The sequence below is a fragment of the Equus przewalskii genome, chromosome 19 (assembly GCF_037783145.1).
Source record: "Equus przewalskii isolate Varuska chromosome 19, EquPr2, whole genome shotgun sequence".
NCBI classification, from domain to species: domain Eukaryota; kingdom Metazoa; phylum Chordata; class Mammalia; order Perissodactyla; family Equidae; genus Equus; species Equus przewalskii.
This window is the reverse complement of record NC_091849.1, coordinates 50,315,554-50,342,552: the sequence shown is the minus strand read 5'-3', so window position 1 is coordinate 50,342,552 and position 26,999 is coordinate 50,315,554. Positions and strand designations below refer to the sequence as shown.

Sequence of the window (26,999 nt, the reverse complement as noted above, 5' to 3'; positions counted from 1 at the left end):
TTTCCCCCATCCTGATTTATTTTTCTTCATAGTATTTTTTTTTTTTTGAGGAAGATTGGCTCTAAGCTGATATCTGTGCCAATCTTCCTCCATTTTGTATACGGGATGCCGCCACAGCATGGTTTTGATGAATGGTATATAGGTCCACGCCCAGGATCTGAACCTGCAAACTCTGGGCTGCCTGAAGCAAAGGGCATGAACTTAACCACTAAGCCACCAGGCTGGCCCCTCTTCATAGCATTTTCGCTACCTAAAATTATCTATTTCCTGACTTACTTGTTTATTGTCTGTCTCCCCCCAAGAGAACATATGTTACACGAGAGGAGGGATCTTGTTCATCTCTGGATCTCCGACACCTAGAACGGTGCCAAGCACAGAGCACACCCTTGAAAAATCTTTTTAATGAATGATTTCATTTCCTTCTTCCTTTCTCCAAACATCCAACTGCAAAAAGGAACCTAGATCTGAAATCCTGCCCTATCTATTCCTTCTGTAGCTGAGCCCTGTGACCCAGTGCAGAAGACAGAGTATAAACAAATAAACACGTAAGATGTGAAGTGGTGCCACGTGATATGAAGAACAGGGAAGAAGGATGAAGCGATTTCCTCAGGCCTCACATACACATATACTGTTCCGACGTGGCCCTCTGTGCTGTTTATCCCATCAGAAACACCCACCTCTCAATCTAAATGTTACCCCAGCTCTCACTTGGGTTGTTGCTCCTGAATTATACTCCGACTGTACGAGTCACACTGACTTTCCCTTTTCTAAGCCGAGTGGCACAACCTACTACCATTGCTTCACAGCCCAGCACTTAATGTCTAAGGACTTCTCTCTCTTTCATGTGAGAAAAATTTGATGCTTTGAATGTATTATAGGCTCCTTAAGCCCAAAAACCATGCTTCTGCTTCTCTTGTACCCCTCCAAGTATCCAGCCCAGGGTTAAGCACTTATAAAGTGGCCGAAAAGTCCCTGCTGATGAACTGACAGATTTAGCATTTGAACCCCTCCTCTGCTGCTCTGGGAGGATTCCACTCACACCCTAAGAACATCTATTTGCTTTTTCTCCTTCTTTCTCTCAAGTGCTCCTCTGTCAGAATGACTCTGTGGCTGCAAAGATCTAAAATATGAACATCCCAGATGAGAGAGAAATTGTCAAGGACACTGTGAATTGACAGCGGACACTCAGATGGTGGCATTACTTCTGGGGATGTATGCCCTAAACAACTAGTCATCATTCAGGATGTTTTAAAGAGAGAGAGAGGAAAAAAAGGCCATGCAATTCAAGAAATACCTACAGCACTTCATGAATTAACCTGAATCTCTTCACCAAACCAAGATTTGATGAATCAGTTTCTGCCTTCCTGAAATGCTGCCCAGTTTCACTGACATTCTTGGAGCTTTACCTGAACCCGTCTGGACGAGATTCTAGTACTGCAGCCAATTCCAGCATCGGCAGTAGCCCATGAACGAAACGGGCTAATTCCACTTTCTAAAGTGCTCCAGGTTCCTGGCAACTCAAGACAATAATATTAATGTCTTTATCTTGCTTAAGTGCAGGAATAAAGAAGCTAAGATGAGATTCCTGGAATAAATTCTTTGGACAGTTACATACACCAGGGAGAATACAAATTTTCTAATTCAAGAGCCATTTCACTCCAACATTGATTTTACATGATCCTCCCTTTTCTTCCATATTTTATACAACTTTACCAATCCTCTTTAGAATGCATCTAAAAAGAAAATGAGAAGATAGTTTTGACCAAGAAAAAGTTTCATTTCTCACAAAAGTATGATCTACGGGCAGTATTCAGCAGGGTATGTGTATTTTAATTCCATCTACAATTGGTTTGGGTAAGTGTAGCCCTCTTCCGGTTTCCAGACTGTAGACTTATCTTTAACCTCTTGGGGATTCTCTTAGACTCCAAAGAGCACGTGCTGAGGATGGGACAAATAGAGTTTCAAGCTACCGATGAAAACATCTTTCATCCTTGCTTTTCTTAATCTCGAACTACATCACCCTACAAGGATAAATGTTACTGCCCTTAATGCTAGCTGTCTCAAGACCAACAAAAACCTCTTAAGTCAATAACCCTCGCTCCAATCTCCCTCAAATTCTTACAGTCCTAGGAACAGGGCATTGGTTAAACTCAGGAGTCAGCTCAGCCTGGAACGGGGGAGAGCTAGCCTTGGCTCTTCTCTGGGTTTGCTCGTCTTGAAATCCTGAAGTCTCCCATTTCCTCTATTATATATTAACACTCATCATAATTATTCTTAATCCACTCATTCAACAAATACTGTTCTGATATTGAACGTTCCTCACCTAAGAAACTAGGGAAAGTTTATTAGCTATCTAGACAGCTTGGAAGCTTGTACTCTCCCAGACAGGCAGAGAAGAAAAGTCTTCCATAAGCCCCAGGCTTAACTCACCCCGATCATCCAGCCCACTGACTCAGAGCAGACAGCGGTCCCCCACCTTTGGGGAAGTGGGGTTTCTGAATGTCATGTGGGATAACGTGAAGACTAACTTTTCCACTGCAAGCTTCTGAGGTGGTAACCAACCAGCCCCCTCCTATTTATACATGGCCTGAGCTTTGCATTAGCCTGGCGATTTCAGCCCTGTGCACAGGTATCAGAAAGTCACGATAAACACTTTCCCCACCCATCTTTGAAGCAGAGTGTCATCTCAAAAACTTACCTCCAAACTGTAAATTCCACAAGGGCAAGGATTGCATTTTTGCTCATCAATCTATTCCCAGTATTTAGTACAGACCCCAGCCCTTAATATTTGGTGAATGAATGAATGAACAAGATATAATTTTATTGCCAGACCACTGAGAAGTCCATCAAGATCTTACTCCATAAGGGTTAGTGTTCAGGTTCCTTCTCAGCCAGGACTCCCTAAGTCACACCACGGATTTCAGCTGTTCACGGCAGTAAGCATCACAAACAGCTCAGATGGGGTCTGGGCAGCAGAGAGGGCTTTCCTCCCTTCTCGCTGGGACACGGAGGGTTCCAGCCACACACACGAGGAAAGCTGAGCAGAAGCCACAAGTACTAGAGTGTTACGGACTGAATGTCTGTATCCCCCTTCCAATTCGTATGTTGAAGTCGTAACCTCCAGTGTGATGGTACTGGAATGTGGGGCTTTTGGGAAGTAACTAGGTTTAGATGAGGTCATTAGGGCTGGGTCCCATGATGGGTTTAGTGCCCTTATAAGTAGAGGAAGAGAGAGAGAGCACACACTCTCTTTCTCTCTCAGGCTTTCTCTCTCTCACTCGCTCGCTCTCTCAACCAGGAAGAGGGCCCTCACCAGGAACTGAATCTGCCGGCATCTTGATCTTGGACTTCTCAGTCTCCAGACTGTGAGAAATAAATGACTGTTGTTTAAGCCGTCCCATCTATGGTATTTTGTTACGGCAGCCTGAGCAGACTAAGACGTGGGGCCATTTTCCCGCTACTTAAACTGGCCCCAGAGACAGGAGTGTAGAAGCTAGAGACATGCCAACAAACTAGTACTGGGGCAATAGGGAGCACAAATAGAGAATTTGGCCTTGCTTTCCAGGCCCAGCTCTGCTCCTTGGGCAAGTCACAACCTCTCTGTGCCTCAGTTTCCACATTACTGAAATGGGGTTAATAGTACCTGTCTCCTAGGATTGTTCGGAGAATTGCATGAGGTGGTACAATACACTTCCTAACAGTAGCAAGTGCTTAGTCAACAGTTGTTATTTTCACAATGCTGAAGCCAGACTCCTGCTCTAGTTGCACTTCCTTTCTCAGAGGGTCTGCTAATCACAAGAGACAGACAGATGTGCTAGACAGAGCCGTGTACGGTAATCAGAAGCCCTGGATTTGAGTCCCTGTTTTCGCCATTTTCTCATCGCAAGTTTAACAAATCTTACCCCTCTCCAACTCCAAGTGTCCTTCATCTATAAAAAAATACATGACGATATCTGCGTTCTACACTCATAGGATGGTTGTAAAAGTTGAATTTGACAAAGTAAATAAAAGCCCTTTGAAATCGGTCCAGCAGATGTTTGCACAGAAATGTTGAAGGAGGTAAATTTGTCAATATTAACTAAATAACTTTAAGGCTCTAAAACAATGTTTTTCAAAATTTTTTGACTGCAGTCCATTAGAAGAAATATATTTTACATTGCAGACAGGCATATATTCATCACTAAAACAAAAGCTTAACAAAATGATACTTATATTACTTTGATATTTGGTTCTCTTTTTTTACTTTTCTTTTTTTTTTTTTAATGAAGTCATGAATTTTGCAAGTCATGGTCCTGACGCTCAGGTCTCACCAGGCATCAGAATAATCTGAGGAGCATTTAAAAATCTGATGCCCAGGCCCTACCTACCGAGATTCTGAATCAATGGTTTGGGGCGGGGCCAGGACATCAGCATTCTTAGACAGCTCCATGTGATGCTATTGTCCGGCCAGGACTGAGACCCACGGAACTAATGGTTCCTAGCTCACAGCTGGAAAACCACTGTGTTATTTACACCCCAATCTACTAAACACTGCACCCAGAACGCTGGCCCCCCACCCCGCTGAAGATCTGCTGGTTACTCTGAGTGGATTACTCACTCCTGTGGCCCCAGTGGGCATGAGGAAAACACAGACAGGCAGGAAGATCAAAGCCCAGGCTTTACGGGAGGGCCCCCTTCTCCTCCCAGATGGCCGGAAACCCCTTCAGAGCAAAAACTGGAGTGGTTTCAGAGGATTTTGTTAAAAGTGAAGGGATGCCTACAAGAACTCTTTGCTTGAGTAGGAGGGGCGAAGGAAAAGCAAAGGGAAACTGGCAGACTTCACTGCCTGCTCAAGCAGCAGAGGAAGCTCTGATCATGCACGGACAGGGGTCCAAGGAGAGCCTGGAGATAAGCTCAGTGCCGGGGGGCTTCCTGGCCTGGCCATCTCCTCCTTCCTGATGCATCCAGATTAAATAGAAAGTTCCTCCATCCTCCGTTCATCTCTGCTTTACACAAGAGAGGTCTGGGGGACTGCCCTGGTCACCTGGTTGGAGGGATGTGCAGCCCACAGTTAGCTGCCTAGCAGGACCAGGGCAGAATCTGGGCCAGAATGCAGAAGGAACCACGGATGCTGGAGGTCATCAGGCTATGTCCTTGCCCTACTCTGGGACACCTGGATGGGATCAAGAAGTCTAGACTGGTCCTGTACACAATGGGTTAAAAACCAACACTATCTGTTTGAAGTACAGCCCCTGGATTTACTAACCAGCCATAATACCAAGAGTTACCAATTACCAGGCAACTTCTGTGTGCTAAGCACTTTATACACTCTACCTCACTGAAGTCCACAATCTCACTCTCTTCAAACATGCATTTTATTATAGAATCTCAGGTCTAAGAAACTCACCCAGGGTTGTGCCAGGATGCGAATGCTGGCTGATCCTCACTCCCGATCCCATGCTCTAGAACAGGGTTTCTCAGCACTCCTGACATTTGGGGCCGGATAATTCCTTGTTTTGAGAGGCTGTCCTATGCATTATACAGAGCTTAGTAGCATCTCTGGCCTCTATCCATTAGATGCCAGTAACATCACTCCCTCTCTAGCTGTGACAATCAAAAATGTCTCCAGAATTGTCAAATGTCCTGAGCGGGTGCAAAATGCCCCCTTCTCCATTAAGAACCACTGCTCTAGTCTGAACCACCATGCTGTACTGTGTCCTGGTACTTTATAAGTACATAATCCACTACTCAGAAGGCAGATAGAGTGAGAAGAAACACCGTCATGGAGGTGACCATCAGAACACTCCCGGAAAATACGGTACAACAGCAACGATAACTCCTATCCTACAGTTTAGTATCACTTCCAATTCACAGGTACTTTGATAGCCCTTATCTCCTTACATGGCATCCGGGTGCACAGAGGGACCTAATCCTGAAAGAGTTAATCCATCTCAAAAACACGAACATTATTGAGCGATCTATATATTTAGCCTTCTCCAAGAAATTGAGGAAAAAGAACATGGAGGGAAATTCATACTAATCCTTAGCCCCATGAGCCATTAGGAGAAAAAACTTTTGCCAATGCATCATCCTGAGAGCACCTTATGTGAACTTCTGGAAGACAAATCTATTCCTTGGACCCCTCTCTAGTTCCTGCACAAACTTACCTAAAACACAGAGAACTCTCACTAATGTCGAACATTTCATGAAACATCTATTTCATAGCAATGCCTAATTGATTAAAAATAAGAAAAAATTATATTCTCACATTTTTGTATCTTCCTAATTTACATATTTTAATAAATTTCACAAATCAGAAAAAAATTAATGTCAATATTTATGAAAGAGCTGAGAGCCTAGTGCCAGGTGATTCTTCCCTGTCATTTAAAAAACAAAGCTGAGCAAAACTCAAGTTTAACTGAAACAAATAAATGTCCACCAGAATCACCCCTTTCAATACAGGCCATGAGAACTGTAGCTATTTCATTAGAATATTTTATCGGATCAAGGAAAAAAAGTTACAGGAGAAGCTATTAAATCTTTTTCTTTCAGACTTTCACCAAATCATTATACCTAATACACGATCAAAACAGGAATGCTCATTTTTAAAAACATCTGAATTCAAAATAAAGTAGCTAGCTACAGTTGTCGTTAAGGTCACTCCTGAAGAACTGGTAAGAGGCCAGAGAGTAAAAGCACAATTTCTCATTCACATATTTATTCACCAAGCCCAGCCAAAGAGAACAGCATTACCTGGGAAACGATAAATTTGTACATGGCTTCAGAGGAATCTTAACATGAAACTATCAATGAACAATATTAATAACAAAATAGCTAGAGAGTGTTAGGCACTTACTATGTATCAGGCACTGAACTCAGTGTTCTACATGCATAAATCTTATTTAATCTTCATCCTAACCCCATGAGTACCTACTCATTAGCATCTTCATTTTAAGGTAAGAAAACTGAGGCCAAAAGAGATGGAATAACTTGCCCAGGATCGCAGCTAGATCAAGATTCAAGCGATGGTTGTACAAAGCTTTATGTTAGATAACCTGAAAAAAAATTGGGAATTCAGGCAAACAGCGGAAGAAAAGGGATATCTTAAGTTAATTTTTCACACTGTGTGTCTTGGAATCCCAAAACTGAAGTGGATTTTCAGCACTTATTCTCTTCCCCTCGCCTCTAGATAGATCCTTTCACATAAAAACTCAAGTGCCAGGCATTCACTACATACGGATTAAGTGACTTTCTGGGTATCTTTTTTGGTGAGAAAACAAATCTTTTGTTTGTTTTGTTTTCTGTAAAATGCACAGTGATGGAAACTGCCTGGTAAATACTACCTGGAAGGTGGAAAGAAAGGCTTATTTTCTCCAGCCCAACAGGCCATAAGGTATGACAATAAGGTGATAAGACCAATTTTGTGACATACAGACCAGGGCATAAACATCCAAATGAAAGCTGCACCTCAATTACTTTCCAATCCTAACCACATACACGTACCTTTACTGGACGTCCCCTTTAAGGCTGCCAGTCCTTCAAGAGGACTTTCATTACTCTAATGGGCATCCTTCCTATTGCAACCTCAATTCCCCACCTCAGAAGCCAAAGGTAGCCCCACACACTATTTGGCTTTTTCCCAGCTAAGGAAGGTGTGCCATCAAGGAGGTAATTCAGTAAATGCGCTGCAAACTCTGAAGGCAACTCCAAAGCAGGAACTCCAAAATTATTCTCAGCAATGACAGCATCACTAGAATTAGTACCCAGCTTGCCAAGAGGAGGCTTCTGAAGGGGAGAAACACTCATTTGAATGTACAAATACTGGCACATTTATTTTAACTTTTGGATAAAGAATTGGAAGAATCAGCTAGCTTTATGGCCAAGTGAATAATGTGCTGCTGCGATCATGATAATGCAGATTTTGGTGCAAGGTTCCGACCACCCCCTTAATGAAAAAAAGGCTTGTCCTGAAATGATACTCATGAAACGAATAAAACGCTTTCCCGTTAACTTGCCTAATTACTGAAGAGATTTCCTTTTCATGAAGAAAAGAAATGAGCTAGTTGCCAACACAGTCCTTGATCTGCCCAGAAAGTTCAGTCTCCGTGTGTGTCCGAAGATGGACCTACATGCAGAGCACGGAAGAGAGTGGGGGGCATCTCTCTCCCTTTGCCCCCCCAAAGCCCAGGAACTTTCCAATGAAGAAATCCACAGAATGGGATTCCCAGGTCCTCGGCCTTCCTGCACTCTAGCTGTTATACCAAATAATTAAACGAATTACCATACATAATTAACCATATAGGACAAGTTAATGTGTCAACATTATTTAACTAATTAAAGGGAGCCAGGCACCCAAGGCAAACAACAGGAAAAAAAAAAATAAAACAACAGACTGCACTGGTCATTTGCTTACCTTTAGACACAAACTAGGAGACCCATCCACTGGGGTCCTAAGCAGCCTAGCTCCCTGCCAAGTCACCTGGTCAAGGGCACAGCTCAGGGGAGGGTACAGAATGTGGACATCTGAGGAGGGCAGTCAAGGGCAGCCCACCCTCCTATTAACTTCAGTAAAGGGACCCTCACCAACACGACCTCCCAAACCTGTACAGTGCTCCTCCTGTTTACTCGGTTGTGGAATGCTGTGCATTTGTGGGCGTGTGTGTTTGTGCGTGGGGACTGCTGATTTTACTCCAGTTTCTCCTCAGAAACAGCCTCTCACAGAGCACAGGAGGGTGGGGAGCAAGTAGTACAGGTGAATCTAAAAATGACACACACATTTATTATGACTTATGCCTAAGGCACACACACAGGTAGATCTTACCTGTATATTTGTAATCTCACTTCATAACTATTCAAGCCCAGACTCTTCTCATCTGGTCCCTAGGCAAAATCACTTCTAACCCAGCTCAGAAATATGGGGTGCTACAAACAGCTTGTCCGGGCCCGCGAGTGTCCCCCTTTCCGGTCTGTGCCCGAGGGCCAACAGCTGCACAGGATGCTGCGGTGACCCGCTGCCTTCAGGTCCCCGCGCGGGTCAGGAAGGGGCGCCCTTCCCGCGTCTCCCCGCTCAAGTTCCCATCACTCCCCGAGCTCGCTGGGTGCAGAGTCCCCACCCCGTCACCGTCTGGGGTTGCCTCGTCGTGCTCTCTCGGTGGGTGCCTTCTCGAAGCGTCCATGACCTCATTCCACCGAGGGGCTGCGTTCCCTTGGCCGAGATGGTCCCCGAGACCCCACCACCAACCCAACCACCTCGGATCCCCGGCCGCGGCGTTCCACCCCTCCAACCCCCTATCCTCCATAACACAACCAGCCGCTCTCCTGCTCTCCGCACGACTCCCCTCCCGCTCCCGCTCCCTCGAAGCCCCCTCCACCCCTCCCCTGAGAAACCACCCGCCTCACCCCACTCTACCCTTTCCGGGGCTCCCGTCTCTCGGGCTCCCCCTCCTGCCCCGCCCGCCTCGGGCTTCCTCTCCCCTGCGCTCCCCTCCGGGTTCTGTTCCCCTCCGCCCTGCGGAGGGCGCCCCAAGAATGCCCACAGGACACCCCTCGGTCCGTGGCCCCGGCTCCCGCACAGGAGTTTCCCAGCTTCGCGGTCCTGACTCTCCCGCCCTCCGGGCTCGGGCTCCCAACATCGCGGTCCTGACCCCTCAGTCCTCCAGGCAGGGGCTCCGGGACTCCCCAACATCGCGGTCCTGACCCGCCGCCTCGCCCTCAGGACTCCGGTTCTGGGAGTCCCCAGCATCGGGGCACTGGCCTCCGCCCCCCGGATCGGGCTCCTCCACATTGCGATTCTGAAAGCCCCTCCGTGCTCTGGCACTGGGTCTCCCCAGCATCGCGATCCTGACATCCCCGCCCCGTGTGCTCGCGCCCCGGGGCTGCCCGACATCGCGGTCCTGACCCCCCGCCCGCCCCTCCACGCGCCTCCCGCGGCGGGACTCACCGGCAGGGGCGGCGGCCGAGCCCGTGCGTGCAGCCCAGCCCGGCCAGCCCGCGCCCGGCTCGGGGCCCCGGCTCCGAGCTTCCCGCAGGCTGCTGTGACCGCGGCCGGCGCGGCACCGGGGAGCGACCGGGAGGAGGGGACCTGGGGGCGGGCCCCGCCCGGCGCCGCCCCTTCCCGGCCCGGGGGCGGGATGCGCAGAGCCGCGCTCCCCCGCGGCCGCCGGGGCCGCCGCCGCCGAGGAAGTTGTCTGACGCCTCTTCCTTCCACCCAGGGCTCAGACCCGCGCGGCCCCCTCTCTGCGGCTCAAGGCCGGAGGGGTTGAGAGACAAAGAGACACGTTAGCCGCTGTCCTGTTTTTTCCAAGAACCCACCCCAGGGGCCGTTTCCCAAGTCTTTCGGGAGGGGAAAAACAGCAAACTTCATCTTCCATCTCAAGACTGATTGAAAGCCTGGCCTTCTCTCACCACTCGCATCTGTGCAGTCAGGGTCATTCTGCCTGTGAAACCAGGTTATAACACCAAGGAGGGCCCTTGCAGACGCACACACTTTCGCATCCCCTGGATACATACACCCGTGAAGGACTCGCCCGGTACTTATGCGCCACACAAACACACCTCTTACAGAGACATGCTAGGAACCCCTGTCTACACCCTGTCTCCTCAACCACAGCACCCTAGCTGGTCCTTAGATAACAATGACCTACACATACACGAGGTAGGGAGAAGAGGAATTCCATGTCTGCTGGTAGACTTGCTCCCCACCCACGACGCTGTCTATATTTTACCATGAGAAAAATACACTTAGGATGTAGGAGCATCAATTAACAAATCAAATTGGCTTTGCTGTTACAAAGCCATCTTCATTATCTGAAAGAATAGAAACCGATCAGAGCCTAGGAAGATGGCCTGCACCAAGGCTACCGGAAGAGGTTCATTTAATTCATTTCATTACTTTTCTGAGACCATCAGGCCCAGCTCGGGTCTGTTGATACCCGGCACTTTTCCATTATACCACTGGCTTCAGTAACATGCTAACAATAGCTCACATGTGTACAGTGCTTTCATTTTTCAAAACGTTTTAAAATCCATTATTTTATTTATCCTCAGCAAAAGATCATGAAGCAAAGATAGTGGGTTATCCAGTGGGGGTTATTTTAGTTCCATGAATGAAGACGTTTAGACTCTGAGCAGTTAAATGGCAGATATGAAGCAGAGTTGGGATAGGAAAGAGCCAGGAGCTTGGTCTTCAGGGCCACTGCTCTTCCCACAGAATCAGCCGCCCAGCACATGTGGATACTGGTAGAAATGTCACAGTAGGCCTCTGGCCCATCTGTCTTCTCTGACGCGGGCTCGGTGAGCCGAGTCGTCGAAAGAAAGATTTCTTGGATTCTCGAGGTCTGGTAGTAGTGCTCTTTTATTCAGAGAATAGCATGGGGACAGGACCCATGGGCAGTGAAGAGCTGCAATGTGTTGAGGGTGGGGCTAAATTTATAAGACATAGGTATGTGAGTTATTTCTTTACAAACAAAGGAAAGATCATGTAAAAAAGTCGTTAAAATGGTATCAGTGCAGGTGGGGTCCGGTTATCGGGTGGTCCTATAACTTTGGATCCGAGTCAGGTCGCATCAGATCAGGACGTCCTGTGCTTCCCGGAGGATGATGTAGATGCACACGTAGGCCAGGACGCCTTGGGCTTCTCTCCCCGGGGCAGCCTGGATCCACATCGCTCTCCATCTCTGCTTCACCCCAAAGATGTCAGAGAATTCTCCCATATTCACAAAAACGCGAGCCATCAATATAGCAGGCATTTATTTTTCAGCTCGAGATCAGAATTGTACAACCGAGCTGATTGAGAGGAGGTGAAAAGTCCCTTGTCTTCCTGTCTAGAAACAAAATTACAGGTCAGCAACTATGAGGGTCCAATCGCAGGCTCCATCTAACTGAAGTGAGTTGTTGGGTAAGAGCTGATGAGTCTGTGAAATGCACGTTGATTATTCTTACAGTTTTTTTCCTCCCTGAGCGTTCCTCTGCCTGGAGTGTGGAGAAGGGTTCTCTTGTCTTAAAAGAAAGACCAACGAGTCCTTTAACGCTTTCTCAACGTCACAGTAAGAAAATGGTAAGTGTTCCTTTCCTCCAGACACTTACCTAGGGGGCGGGTGTGAAAGTGCATCAGGAAGTGTAATGGGTGTTAGGTGTTCTTATCTGTGGGAGAGGAGCTCTCTTTACAGGTGGCGCTGTACAGAGCCACTAGACAAGACTGGTAGTTTCTCATCCTTTGAGGTTTTCGCTTTTCTTTTTTTTTTAAAGTGTGGTAAAATCACGTGACATAAATTTTACCATCTTAACCTTTTAAAAAAATTTAACTGTGGTAAAATATGCATAATATAAAATTTACCACCTTAACTATTTTTTGAAGGTACGGTTCAGTAGCGTTAGGTACCTTCACATCCTGCATGCCTTTTAAAACTACTTGGATCTCACACTAGCTTCTTCCATTTTCTGCTCTGAGATGAAAGTGGCCTGCTTCGGTTTGGGCAGTACGAGAGATGTTTTGGTAACTGGAAAAAAAGAGTCCTAAAGTGACCTTACTATTTTTGAGTCATAATAAAAGTTCTTGGATCTTTCATAAAGGACAGTCAGGATGGCCTTTAGTATATGGAAATTCACAGCCAACCTCCCTCCATATAACACTCTCATCTGGCAACAAAATTTTGACTTGTGGTTTTTCCAAAAGCTGGAAATAGGCAAGATCTTGGATAATGCAATATTTCCTCTAAAAGGAGAAGGCTCAACAGCTAATCCAATCAATGCTCTATCAGACACATTTCCCTTTCAGGTTGCCCTTGAAAGCCACAGACACAGGCAACATGCAAGCTGATTAAAAAATAGATATGCAAGATTAGGGAGCTATTTTTGTCCCTAAGTCTAACAAAATAACTTAGTCCATTTTATGTTGTATACATACCACACTGACACTGTTTTTCTATCACTTCTACTGTGTTTACATAGCATCCTTTTTCCAAGAAGCTCAAACTGCATGTGATGACATCATATCACTAAACTTCATACATTTTATGTGAAGCAGGAAAGGGGCTGGAACCGTTAGCCTTAGGGGAACGTGAAGAAACGGATGTGTGATGTAGTTAAACCATTTGCCTGGGACATCCTGGTAGGCTGGTTTATACTAGTCTATCCTCAAAGAAGAGCTACTCGTGAAGACTCATGCAAGAAACAGAGTTGTGTGAAAGCCCCAGCCACTACTGTTTTCCTTTTACATCTTACAGAAAGACTGAGGCCCACTAACTTGTTCACCATCTTGGCAGAGAAAAGGAGAGGCACTTTGCACCGTGGTTAAAAGTGTGAGCTTGGAAGTCAGACCATCCTGAGACTGAGCCCCAGGACCACCAATTAGAGCCACTTAGGTTAATTACTTAACCTTTCTGTGCTTCAGCTCCTTATCTGTAAAAAGGAAATAATAATCACACCCACTTCATATAGTTATCGCTAGGATTAAATAAAATAATACACATTAAGCACTCACGTAATGAGGACTTGATAAATCTGAGTAAAAAGGCAGTGGCTTCCTGTGATGGCTTACAGAATCCTTGTTCCAATATTTTGTACTTGAAGAAAAGATGTGCTATCTCAGTGGGCTACGGGGGAAGAATTTGGAGAAACTTGTAGATCTATATTTTTAACCCTTAAGTCAAATCCATCCATTTCATCACATTCCATCGTCAGATAACCATCCATACTGAGCTTTGCTGTTTAGATCCCCTGCCATCTGGCCAACTGGGAAAGCAGCCATGACACTAATTTCACCAATTGCACACACAAGATGTTAATGAGCTGTGGTTGAATTGGATGAAAAATAAAAATAATAGTTTTCTTATATTGTGTGTCTATGTTATCTCATTTAATGGTGGAATGATAGGGATCTATTAAAGGCTAATTTGATTTCATCTGGAGTGGGTCATTCCTTCTGATTTTTTTCCATTTTATTTCTTTTAAAGAAATACAGTAACAGACAGGAGGTCCCACACTGAAGGCTTCAAAAAGATTATAATAGTTCCAACAGTATGGAAATGATTCTTATTTATTTATTTATTTATTTTCTGGGAAAGATTCACCCTGAGCTAAATCTGTTGCAATCTTCCTCTTTTTTTTCCCTCCCCAAAGCCCCAGTGCATAGTTACATATTCTAATTGTAAGTCCTTCTAGTTCTTCTATATGAGCCACTGCCACAGCATGGCTACTGACAGATAAGTATTGTGGTTCCAGGACCTGGAAACAAACCTGGCAGCCAAAGCGGAAAGCAATGAACTTTAACCACTAGGCCATCAGGTCTGGCTCTCTATTTTACTTCTTAATAAGAACAAGTAATTAATTTAGGGAGCAAACCAATTAACACATATAGGCAAGAGAGACAAGATGCAGAAATTGCTCCCAGGCCCTCAGTCAACCTGGGCATATTTAAGGCTGTGTGGCCTTCACTTGATGTTGGGCTCTCTGAGGTACCTAGTCCCTGGTTGACGAGTTTCAGATGGCAAACTAAATCTAAGGATGAATGATAAAATGACCGACCAGGAAACCTTTCTGTTATTAGTCAAATAATATGAACTCCTAAATTCCAGCATTTGATGTGTATAAGTGTTAATTTTAACCCATTCCTAAACAAGACCTAAATTTAGAGGATACAGCATATAATTGGGTCATAGTAATTTAGGGGCAAATAAAAGTGTCCATATTAAAACATGAGGCCTTTCCTTATTCTTCAGCAAAAATTTGCAATTCAAAAACCTCAAAGTAAACGAACCTGATTGCTCCCCTCTTCAAACGTCCTGACAATTCTGTTTCTCCCGTTCACTTTGCTCCTGATTCTTGGTCATTGTATCCTGGGGAAAGGAGGGGATAGGCAGATCCTGAGTATGGGGAAAATCAGAAGAATTGAACTTCAAAGAGTGATGTCAAAAACGCTGAGAAGTAAACATTTTTCAGTCTACCCAACTCCAATTCTATCTGGACTGTGTTCTAAAGGAAAATTTTGGAGGGGAATTTCTCAGATTTGAGACTAGAGAAGAAGAGCCATGTGAACTTACCCGGGACGGAACACTGAGGCTTGAACCGTTAGACTTTGCCACACACACCCCCACCCCCGCCCCTGCCCTCCGCTGGTGTGTTGCTAGGGAGCACAACCCCTCACAGCTCATTTCAGTCCATCATCCATCATCTAAGGTAGGCTAAAGAGCAAAGGCACGGGCCAGCCTCCATTGAACAGCTGGGGTCAGAAGCCCCAGGAGTGGCAGAGTTTTCTGTCTATAGCTTTTTAGTTGATGTCTGTCTGGAGGAGACTTATCTTGGCTCTCAGTTCCTTTAAATAGGTTGGAAAGATGAAAATGGCGATCTTGGACAAGATGAGTAACAATTGCATTATTCATGCTTGATCCTGGCCTGATTTCAGGGTCTTAATGATTTAAAAAGGAAAAAAAAAATCAATGGAAGATTGACAAGTTTAATTCAGCTGGCGTTTACTGAGTCTGCATAGGGGTTAGCTAGGGGGCCAGGACCAACCTGTCCATGTGACCATCTGGAAGGTCTCTCAGAATGGATGGGACCTGGGCTGTACTCCAGTCCAGAAATCAAGACTGGGGCAGATAAATTAGAGTCCTCTGTAGTTCATATATGCAGCTCTCTGAATGAGTCCAGGAACCTGGATGTTGGGCCAGATTTAAAGTTACAAGTTTGATAAAAGTTGTCCTTTGGTCTAATGAGACATCATACCTTGAGCTGACCTTTCTTACACCATTACATCATTTTGTAATTCCCTATTTACTTCTTGGCTCCTCCACTAGACCGTAAGCTCCTAGAGAGCAAGGTTTGTGTCCATGCTGTTGGTTGCCATACCCATACGACCTAGCACGTGGTATATGCTTGAAAATGATTGCCTAGGGGCCAGTCCAGTGGCATAGCAGTTAAGTTCGCACACTCTGCTTCAGAGACTCGGGGTTGGCTGGTTCAGATCTCGGACGTGGACACATGCACCACTTATCAGGCCATGCTGTGGTGGGCCTCCCACATTTAAAGTAGAGGAAGACGGGCACGGATGTTAGCTCAGGGCCAATCTTCCTCAAAAAAAAAAAAAGGCTGCCTAATGAATGAACCAAATAATGTGAATGATTAGCATATTTTGGATCCAATCAGCCCAGGAGTCCACAATCATTTACTCTAGATCCCTTTTAGGATGGTAGAATGATCTAGAAATGGCCCAGAAGAGAATATACCCCAGGGGTGGAAAAAATGAGGACAAGAGAAAGCAATTGAGGAGAAGCATGCTTTCCCATCTGAGAGAGGGCCAGAGAGAAGGAAAAAGAATGAGATGGGGTAATTCCAGGTCCCCAGCAGAATGTGCTACAGAAATAGATCACTCAGATTTTTTTTAAGGGTCGAATTGAATTGAACTGAAGTAAACTGAGTTGAAGTATACTGAGTTGCAGGAATTCAGCCTACTGAAGGGGCATCCTGAAGAGTTCAAACTAAGGTAAAATTCTTCTCCTCCTTTGTTCTCCCTCCCAATTAAATTAAATTTCTCTGATTACCCTTCCCACCACAGGCTGGATCTTCCAGCCTTGAGGACATCCAGGGACGTGGAGACCCAACTTTATGGGGTCCCTCTCCCCAAGTGTTCCCGAGAGCCTCCAAGAATTACCTAGCAGCCTGGGGGCGTCGATCAGAGCCTTGGAATCCTGGCAACACCAACCAGAAGTTCCAGCAGGAAGCTCACAAAGCAAGTAGTCCCTGGGATGCGATATGATGACTAAGACCTGACCAAATTAACCAGGGTCCACACGTGAAACGGAATACTGTACAGTCTTCATAAACCGCAGAGACCACACAGCAAAGAGAAGGATACAGCCTGTAGTTCTGTGCCTCAGTAAGACACAGTGGGACCTGATTCTTTAAAAAAGATATATATGCATCGCAAAAAAAAGAAAAGAGAAAGAAAGTTCTACACTCATAATGGTTATCTCTAGATAGGAATATTCCAAGAGAACTTAATTTTCTTTTCTATAATTTTCAAAATCTTTCAAAATATCCTTAACATATACATAAATGAATGGTTGTTGTGCATTATTCTGTACCTAAGTAGAATTCTGATGGACTGTAATTAATGGTACATTATTACAGGACAAAAACATAATGAAGTTAATTACAGCAATTGTGATGTGTGGGGTGCTTTGTGAGCACCTTGTGCTGCTGAGCTCATAACAACAAACAAGAATCTTTATTCTCTTTTTAAAATAGGTGTTAAAAGAAGTAACTTGCTCCAGGCAACCATAAACTGTCAGAGCCCCTCCATCATCTGTGGTTCCGCGGCAGCTGGTGGCAGGGAGGTCAGACTCCATGTGCTCAGATTCCAGGAAGCTGAGGTTCTTGGAGGGGACACTGAGTGTAATAGACAAAATGCCCCCTCTCTTAACAGCCACTAATGGGCAAGACTGGCTCCTTCAACTAGCTCCTTCAGATCTGAGCAGTCTCCCTTCCACCCACACTTCTCTTTAATGCAGCATTCAACATCTGTGTCCCCTCTATTACATGAGGGCTGGAAGAGGACTGTGCCAGCAGGTCCAATTTTATTGAGATTGAATCCAGTAAACTTTACAACGAGATGAGGCCTCGCTGCTTTAAGTGTCTTTCTCTCTTCCTCTTTAGACAAATCCAGTTCGCCCTGATCCGTCTACATTTCTGACAAGGGGGTCAGCAAATTGTTTAGGTCAGAGGGGAAGTACATTAGTAGGAGGCTGTGAGGACACTAAGTAAGATCTAGTCTGGGGACAAAGCAACATGTGGCTGTTATTCAACATGCAGGATGCTATTATTAATTCCTTCATCTACTTAGAAAATGTTTATTGAAAATGACCTGGGTGCTAAGAGCACTTTGCTAAGACCTGAAGATAAAGAGAGAAACTTGGTGCGATCCTCACCCTCCCAACTAGTGGAGAAGACATATTTACACAAATAATCACAATGCAGTGTTACAAGAGCTGTAAGAGAGGTGCACTGGATGTTATGGAAAAACAGAAGAGGGGCACCTAGCTCTCTCAGCACCTCACCTTTTAGTTGGGAAGGTCAGCAAAAGCTCCAGGGTGAGCCATGAAGGACGAGGATAAGCAGACGAGAGAGGAAGGAAGCATTCAAGGCTGAGGGAACAGCAGATGTGAAAGCTCAGAGGCACAGAAGAGCATGAAACTTTCAGGGAATGACAATGGTTAGTGTGTAGAGCACACATGGGTGAAACTCCTGCTTAGCAGCCCTCAACAGGGAAGGAGGAGATGGTACAGTCCATAACCAAGCAGTTTTACTGTTCGTCACTTAATCACACAGACAGTGTAAAAGAAAGTAGAAGCAATCCTTTACTTTAGGTTCCAGTGGCACATTACAACTAAGGTAAAATACTCAGGGGAATAAATATTCCAGAGCAGCTCCTCTTAGCGCACCAGCTCCTCTAACTAGTGCCAAGACTTAAAATCAACGTTTGCGCCCCAAGTGGTCTGCACCCTGAGTAAGCATGGGCCGGAGAGTCGTCTCTCCTCTTTAGGATCCTTCTCTGCCTCCTCTCTCCTGCCCCATTTCTTTGGTCTCTTTAAACTCTTTTGTTCCCTCCACTCCCTGCTCTGCCCAACGTCCCACCTCTTCTCATACTCAGTCTTAGAGAGGTTGGCAGTCACTCGGTTCCGTCCACTTCTGCTGCTGGGCTAGGCTGGGAGCTTCAAATCAAGTGGGTGGGAAACAGAACCCATGAACTGGCCTCAGAGTCAGATGTCGAAAAGGTCCTCTGATCTTTCATGTGGCCTAGTTTAGCTGGCTTAGCTACCTGCTTGCAAAGCATTGGTGAATTGTTAGTTTAAGCCTGTCCACTTCTCTGCCTTGGGGAACATTCTCAGCTTGGTGATGTGTAGACCGTGGGCACCGGGGAAAGCTGAAGGAAGAAAATTCATCCCATCACGTGGGAGGAAGCATGGCAAGGAGGAGATTGGAGAAGTAAGCAGAGGTCACATTATGAAGGACTTCACAAGTCCTAGGAAGGAACTTGAACCACATGTTCTGCACGAGTCGGGAATGAGGGCAAACCCCCGTGAGTCATCCATCACTGCAGTTATGGACCCCTGTTCTTTTTTTTTTTTTTTTGAGGAAGATCAGCCCTGAGCTAACATCTGCTGCCAATCCTCCTCTTTTTGCTGAGAAAGACTGGCCCTGAGCTAACATCCATGCTCATTTTCCTCTACTTTGTATGTGGGACACCTGCCAGAGCATGGCTTGCCAAGCAGTGTGTACGTCCATGCCTGGGATCTGAACTGGCGAACCCTGGGCAACTGAAGCGAAGCATGGCAAACTTAACAGCTTTGCCACCTGGCCAGCCCCTAAATTTCACCATTTTAAAGTGTGCAGTTGAGCCAGCCCTGAAGGTCTAGTGGCTGGGGTCTGGCACTCTCACTGCTTTGGTGGCCCTGGTTCATTTCCCAGTCACAGAACCACACCACTGGTCTGTCAGTAGCCATGATGTGGCAGCAGCTCACATAGAAGAACTAGAAGGACTTACAACTAGGATATACAACCATGCACTGGGGCTTAGGGGAGGGAAAAAAAAAAAGAGGAAGATCGGCAACAGATGTTAGCTCCAGGCGAATCTTTCCCTGCAAAAATAAAATAAAATAAAATGTGCAGGTAAATGGTTTTTAGTATATTCACCATGTTGTACAACCATCACCACTAACTCCAGAATATTTTCATCATCCTCAAAAGAAACCCCAGATCCATGAGCAGTCACTCCCCATTCCTTGTTCCCTGCAGCCTCTAGCAACCACAGACTAACTTTCTGTTTCTCTGGACTTGCCCATTCTGGATATTTCATATGAATGGAATCACACAGTATGTGGCTTTTGGGTCTGACTTCCTTCACTAGGCATAATATTTTCAAGAGTCATCCCTGCTGTAGCATGGATCCGTACTTCTTTCAGAAGGCTGGTGTTTAATCTTGAGCAAAGTTCCTTGCATTCCCATCCTTGACTTACAAGGCTTTCTCAGAACTTTTGAGTATATCCCTCAAGTCCGGAGAGTGGGCCCCTTTATTGACCTATAGAATCTGGAAAATCTTTATGCTTAAGAGAGCCACGGAAAGCATCCTCAGCTACTCCCTGAAGGGGTCCCTGACTTCTCTGGTACACAAGGGTCTCTTCCTTCTCTGACTCTCAGGGCACTCTCTGTGTAAGCTAACAATTAAATGTCTGGTTCTGTAAATGTTCCCTGTGCCTTCCTTCTCAAATAAGAGTGAGAGCTCCTGAGGGCAGAGGGTGTCCTGTATTATATTTTTCTTTTATTGTTTGCAACACTTAGCACACGGAAATTCTTACCTACAATCAAATAGAAACCAAAATGGCACTTAAATAATCCCTCTAATTGCCAAAAAGTTTCCAGGAACACCAGTTTTTTGTTTTTAAAAAAAGGTTTGACTGTTTTTTCCTTAGACTCTGTAATAAGTCACTCTTGGATTAACTGGCCAATTGATGATTATCCCCCATTTTCTGGGAACTGGTCCTCTTCTTTCCCCAACCCAGGTTGATATCCAGCTAGAATGCCCTGGTTCCGCTGGACTGGTTTTTTATGGCCTGTGTCAATTCTCAACGGTTGATGCCCATCCCATCCCAACTTTTAAATATTTTCAATAACATTCCTGTGCAACCACCCACATTGTAACAACAACAGGCTCCCAGCAGTTATTTTTTTCCAATATGACTATCCCACCCTGGTCGTAGCTAGATGGTCCAGGGAAAGACACTTACCCAAGCGTTGCTGGTTAGACCACCCTCATGAATTCAGTTTATCCTTAGTCTATATGATATTTTCAATAACAAAAAAAGGTACATTCAGGAGATATTGACAGCAAGCAAACTGGAAAACCAGACGAAGCCAGTCAGAGCAGATAAGAGAAAGAAAATAGTGAGGGAGTCCTACAGAGAAGGCCTGCAAGAGAGGGATCTAGAGTCTGAAAACCATTCAAGTCCATGAGGTCAATTCATTCCTGCAGGCTGGCTGCACCTCTCTCCTTAAGTTCCATTAAATGCCTAGGTATCTCTATGTGTTGAGTTAATTTATTAAGATACTAATATTCTTCTTTTGGGGAAAAAGAATCATAAAGGAGGAGAGCTACTTGGGTTTTATTCTTTTTCCCTTATGCTCCCCACACCCCAACACACATACTAATTTCCAACCCCTTTCACCCAGGCTGATGTTCAGCTAGCATGCACCTTCGTGGCTGTAGCAGTTGTTAAATATTTTTAACATCATGCCTGTTTCTCAAACTCTCATCCCCACACCTGCACACACCCAATCACGCACGTTCTTGCCAACACAATGGGATGGAGGATCAGAATGAGACGTTGTTTGAGTTAAAGGAAATTTATGTTGCACACTAGTTTCCAGGTAAATATCTCTTTTCACCTTATCTAGCTCAAGTGAGTTTCTGTCGCTGATAACCAAAAGAGTTCTAATTGAGAATGCGTTTAATGTAGACATTAAGATTTTTTAAACAATGGAGTTGGCAGAGACTTTAGAAATCACTCCATCATTCGACAGGTGGGAAAACTGAGATCCAGAAAAGCAAAGAACCTTGCTTGATACCATACAGATATGTCAGAGCGGAGACTGTGGGTTTCTTAAATTCACTCCATGTGTCTTTCCCTTCAACATTCTCTCTCTTTCTCAGTCCCACACCCCTGCCATCATGCAAATATGGAAGACACTTGCATTATTTAATGGCAGGAGAAATATTAATTAGTGTTTGTATTACTTACCCTGATAATTGTCATTGATAAGGAGAGTTTAACTGCGTTTTAGGGAGAGTGTGTGGCCACTCCAAATCTATCTTTGATGAATGGCTAGATTTTTTTCTTTCTTTTTTTTTTTGGTGAGGAAGATTTGTCCTGAGCTAACATCCGTTGTCAATCCTCCTCTTTTTTTTGCTTTTTTGCTTGAGGAAGATTAGCCCCGAGCGAACATCTATGCCAGTCTTCCTCTACTTTGTATGTGGGGTGCCTCCACAGCATGGCTGATGAGTGGAGTAGGTTTGCACCAGGGATCCAAACTCTCGAACCCCAGGCCACTGAAGCACAGCATGCAAAACTTTAACCACTCGGCTATGAGCTAGCCCCGTGAATTGCTAGATTTTGACTGTGGCTGATAAGAAGGAATTGACGCACGTTGCAATATGGTGGTTTAATTCAGTAATTGTCAAATAAAGACAACGTTGAACTGGCTAGGACACATTAAGAGGATTTCCTGCTCTTTGGTTTGCTACTGCCAAGTGCTCTGGCCATCCCCATGTGATAACTCTACGATATTATAACACACCCAGTCACTATCTTCTCTTTTCATTATGATTTCCACTTTCACTTTCTGCACCCTATGTCCTAGTCTAAACTTGACAAAGGAAAGCGAGGAAACCTAGAATGTCATGAGTCATCAAGGATGTCCTGTATCACTGGTTGTAAAATGAGTCTTTCATTGGCTGAGTCCCAGCCAGGCTGCAGGTAGCGTGTGTGCGTACTGCCAGGCACAGTAAAACACCTCACGTCTAGCCAGATGCTCTGAGTGAGCCAAGGTGAAACACGATCACAGTCTGTAGACACTCGTCATGTCTGCCAGGATGGAGTACCCCTCCTCTAAGGGCAGAGGCTAAAACACCAAGCTGGAAGGACTCAGGAGGTTTAACTGACCCTCTCAAGGTAAGAATCCTGTATTTTGACCCCACTTTGGTAACTATTTTCAGTGCATCTGTAGATACATCATTTAAGTTCTTCTCCATTTCAGTTTGTTTACACAAAAGTACACCATTCACTAACCTCTGAGTCTCTGTTATTCAGAATCTCATGGCTTTGTCTGTGCTCTATATTTTGTTAAATATTTTTTCACTTGTTACCAACAGAATTATATTTAGCCAAATAACCATTGTCTACACCAGGCTGTAAATATCATGAAGGTAAATATTATTAATCATTTGTATACTTTCCAGAATTCTGCCAGGATAGCAGAATTTAAAAACATATCAAAACCTTGAGTATAACTACTTTATAATCATACTTCAATTCAGTTTAGCAGCAATGTATTGACTCCCTTCGGTAGCGGATATATTTCTGCTGGCATCTTTTCCTTCAGCAACTCACCCTCCCCAATTTGGCAGTGCTGATAATCATATTGCTCCATTTCTCCTGGCCTGTGGGTCAGAAATGGACCCAAATTGACCAATTAGACTTTCCCGACCTGTTGTCAACAGGGATGAATATGTAACCCAAGCTGGAATGTTTTTTTTCTCCAGGACTGGCAGGAATCATTAACAAAGAGACACACTTTGTTTCTGTATCATCTACTTAGTGAGGCTCATGTAAACCCAGTGCTGCCACTGGGATACTGACCATCATTTTGAAAGACTCTGCCTGAGAATGAAACCATGGCCCCAGTTCTGGCCTATGCAACTTAAAGAAAATCTACTAGACTTGGCTCTGGAAAAACTTCTGTTAGTAAAGGAGCTGGTCAAGGTCCCATTTATTTTTCTTCCCTCTTGACTTGAATCTCATGTTATGGTTGGAGCTGAAGCAGCCATCTTGAGACCATGAGGGAGAGACAAAGAGAATGACAAAGATGTCAGTTCTGACATCTAAGCATTCAAACAATATCTAGCAATTACCTTACTCTAGTCTAGGGTTGGCAAACTATAGCCCCCAGGCCAAATTTGTGTTTGTGTGTCTCGGGGGCACTGCCTTAGAAGGCTAGCACTGTGAGGAGTGGAGACCAAGCCAGGGGCATCCCCCTCTGTCATTATTTCTCCCTGTGCTCCCAGTATTTGGCTCCCAGGCCAGGTGGCAGCTATGCATCACCAGTGCCTAGGCTCCAGCTGGTCACCACCAACATACTGGGGACTCCACCTTTGGCAACTGATGGGCAATGAGTGGTAGACTCTCATTCTAGGGCTTGGTGACCGTGGAGGTTGCCTTGCCTCCAGCCAGCTGCCCAAGTTGATATGCTGGGCTTGCCAGGAATACAGGATGCACAGGATTCTGAATGTCACTGGGGCAGAGAGGGAAACTGACCATGGAGGTTGCCATTCCCAGTATCTACCTGGCCAGGTTCCACCCACTTGGGCCGGTGCTCTTTCTCTCAAGGATGTCTGCAGCAACAGGCAATCAGGTGCAAAGCATGCCCAGCCCCCAGGTGGCCCACCCTGAGGAAGTGGGGCAGGCAGGAGATTTCCCTCCTGTTTTATAAGTGCCAACGTCACATCTTTGATTTTGCCTCTCGTCCCACAAAGTTTAAAATGTTTACTATTAATATTGTAGAAAAACTCTGCCAACTTTTCTATAATATTAATAGTATTTTTTTTTTTTGGCTATTGCTCTACGCAATATGTGTTTATAGCAGAAAAGAAAAACTTTTTTAAAGATACTATAATCAAGACTCCTGTAACTTGTAGCCAAACACATTCTTAATTTATCCTATAAGTAGGACTTCTTTAGGCAAAGATGTTTCAGGGAGAGCATTCTGGGCACAAAGGACAGCCTAGACAGGAGCAGAGAAAGAGGAGCTTACGAGCCATGTGTGGGAAAAGCAAGACCTCTAGTGTGGCTTGAGGACAAGGTTAGTAGGGCCAAGTAATTGAAGACTTCTTTTAAAATTGTCTGCTATAACCCCTTGTTGGATCATGAAATTAATTCAGTGGGCTGCAATCAGTCATTTGCTTGGGTTTGTGTGTGTGTGTGTGTGTATGTGTGAGGAAGATTGGCTCTGAGCTAACATCTGTGCCAATGTTCCTCTATTTTATGTGGGATGCCACTGAATGGCTTGACCAGAGGCGCTACATCCGCACCTGGGATCCGAACCTGCGAACCCTGGGCCACGGAAGGAGAACACATGAACTTAACCACTATGCCACTGGGCTGACCCCTTGGTTTGGTTTTTAATACGAGCATTCATAGCAGCTTTACTCATAATAGACAAAAACTGTAAAAATCTCAACTGTCCTTCAACCAAGGACTGGTTAAACAAGCTGTGGTACATCCATATCACAGGGTACCGCTCAGCAACAGAGAGGAACGAACCACCCATACAGGCAAGGGCTTGAATGGATCCCAAGGAAGTTATGGTCGGTGAAAAAAAGGCCATCTCAAAAGGTAACGCACTGAATGATTCCACTTATATAAGGTTATGGAAATGACAAAATTATTGAGATGGGGAACAGATTAGTACGTGCCACAGCTTGGGGCAGGGGAAAGGGCAGGAGGTGGCTGTGGCTATAAAATGAGGAATCCCCACGATGGGACTGCTCTGCATCTTGACTATGGTGCTGCGGTGGTGGCCACATGACCTACGTCTGTGATAAATTGTGTACAACTAAATGCACACACACACACAAATATGTATATATACTAATATATACCATATAATTATAAATTATATATATTGCACATTTATTTTTTAAGTATATGTAGTATATAATTTTATATATAGTATATATATTACATATATATAGCTATACTATATATAATATAGAAACATATATGTACAATTTATATATTTTTTACATTTTGACCCTACATATATACATACATATAACTAAAACAAACGTCTCACAAAACAATACTGACCCTTACTATGTACAATACACTATCTTTTTCTCCTTTTATATATTATATATTTTATATATAACATATATAATTTATGTAATTATGTAATATATAATGTATATAATTATATTTATATATTATATACAATATTTCTTATTGTGGGTGATGGTAAAAAGTGGCAAGTTTAAGAAACACTGTACTAGAAGAGGTGAAAAGGCAGGCTGGGGCTAGACTGTGAGTGTCAGTCTGAGGAATTCTGGCCTAAAGCTGCCTTCCATGGGCTGCCCTGGGGGCTTTTCAGGAGGGAAATGGTGCAACCAGGTACAGAGAAGGAACAGGCTGCGGGGTGAGGGCAGTCAAGTAATAAAAGTAATAGACAGTAAAGCAGACAGGGTTACTGCAGGTGTGAGAAGGGCAGAGGAGAGGCGGTATTAGTTGGGATTCTTTCAGTGCAAGTGATAGAAATTCAACTAAAACCCAAGAGTCTATTGGCTGGCATAGCTAGGAAGAATGGGAGGTTATTTTAGAGACCCAAACGATAGAAGCCACAGGAAACTCGAGCTTTGGTGACAGTATGGGGCCTCATGACTGCCAAGTCTCTCTCTCTGAGTTTGGCCTCATTGTTTCCTGCACAGAGGTCCTCTGAATGTGGGGGTAAAGACAGCTTCCAGCAGGCTGGATTCGTTCCCTCCTCCGGCTTAGCAGGCCTACTGGACTTTGCCCAGAATCGGGACATCAATCCAAATAAAAGACTCAGAAGCCCTGCTTTGGTCGCATGCCCATTTCTTGTTCTGAACCTTTTATAAGGTTTCAGTTAGAGTGCTCTTGGCTGGGTGCTGCAAAATATCCATTTAAAAGTGGCTTAAACACGGAGGATGATATAATATTTTACTTACAAGAAGTTCTGAGGCAGCTTACTGTTGGTTTAGATAGTGATTCGATGACGTCAGGCTCCCAAGTGTGCTTCTCTGCTATTCTGTTGACCTTCCCTCAAGGGCAAGATGGCTGCTACATTTCTAGGAATCTTCTCCTCACAGAACAAGGTCCTGGGCAGGAAGAAGCAAGTCCTTGACTTGCATGCATATTTAGAATGAGGAAAGCTTCCCAGGATATGTCCTCTTAAGTTTCATTGGTTAGGACTGTGTCATATACCCGTGTTCAGCCAATCATTAGTGAGGCAAATGGGATAAACAAGACTGGTGTAGACCAATCAACCTCTATCCCATAGGCTTGGAGAGGTACCCATCAAGCAGATGGGCACCCCATATCTAAAAAACACAGTTAGTGTCTGACAGAAAGAACATAAAGGAAATGGCCAGTAGATAAGCAGCTAACACCCCTGCCACGCAGTGAAAATAGGACGCTATATTAGTTTTTGATGGCTGCGTAAAAATTTACCACTAACTTAGA

At 44.7% G+C, this 26,999-nt stretch overlaps 1 protein-coding gene and 1 long non-coding RNA gene across 3 annotated transcripts in view; both read right to left on the bottom strand.

The window, feature by feature from the left end:
* Positions 1 to 10,090, bottom strand: part of PAQR8 (progestin and adipoQ receptor family member 8) — a 38,490-nt gene extending 28,400 nt beyond the window's left edge. Inside the window, exon 1 of one of the 2 annotated variants that reach the window (XM_070586224.1) lies at positions 9,920 to 10,090. The gene's annotated coding sequence lies outside the window, so the exon portion shown is untranslated. Of the gene's footprint in view, positions 1 to 8,800; positions 9,311 to 9,919 lie in introns of those variants that run through there. The other variant, XM_070586223.1, reaches the window with a different exon arrangement.
* A 908-nt stretch (positions 10,091 to 10,998) lies between these two features.
* On the bottom strand, positions 10,999 to 26,651 carry LOC139077179 (uncharacterized). The gene is made up of 3 exons (XR_011529505.1): positions 26,486 to 26,651; positions 14,735 to 14,813; positions 10,999 to 11,801 (listed from the first exon to the last, which is right to left on the bottom strand). It is a non-coding gene; the product is annotated as an uncharacterized lncRNA (long non-coding RNA).
* Positions 26,652 to 26,999: the final 348 nt, after the last annotated feature.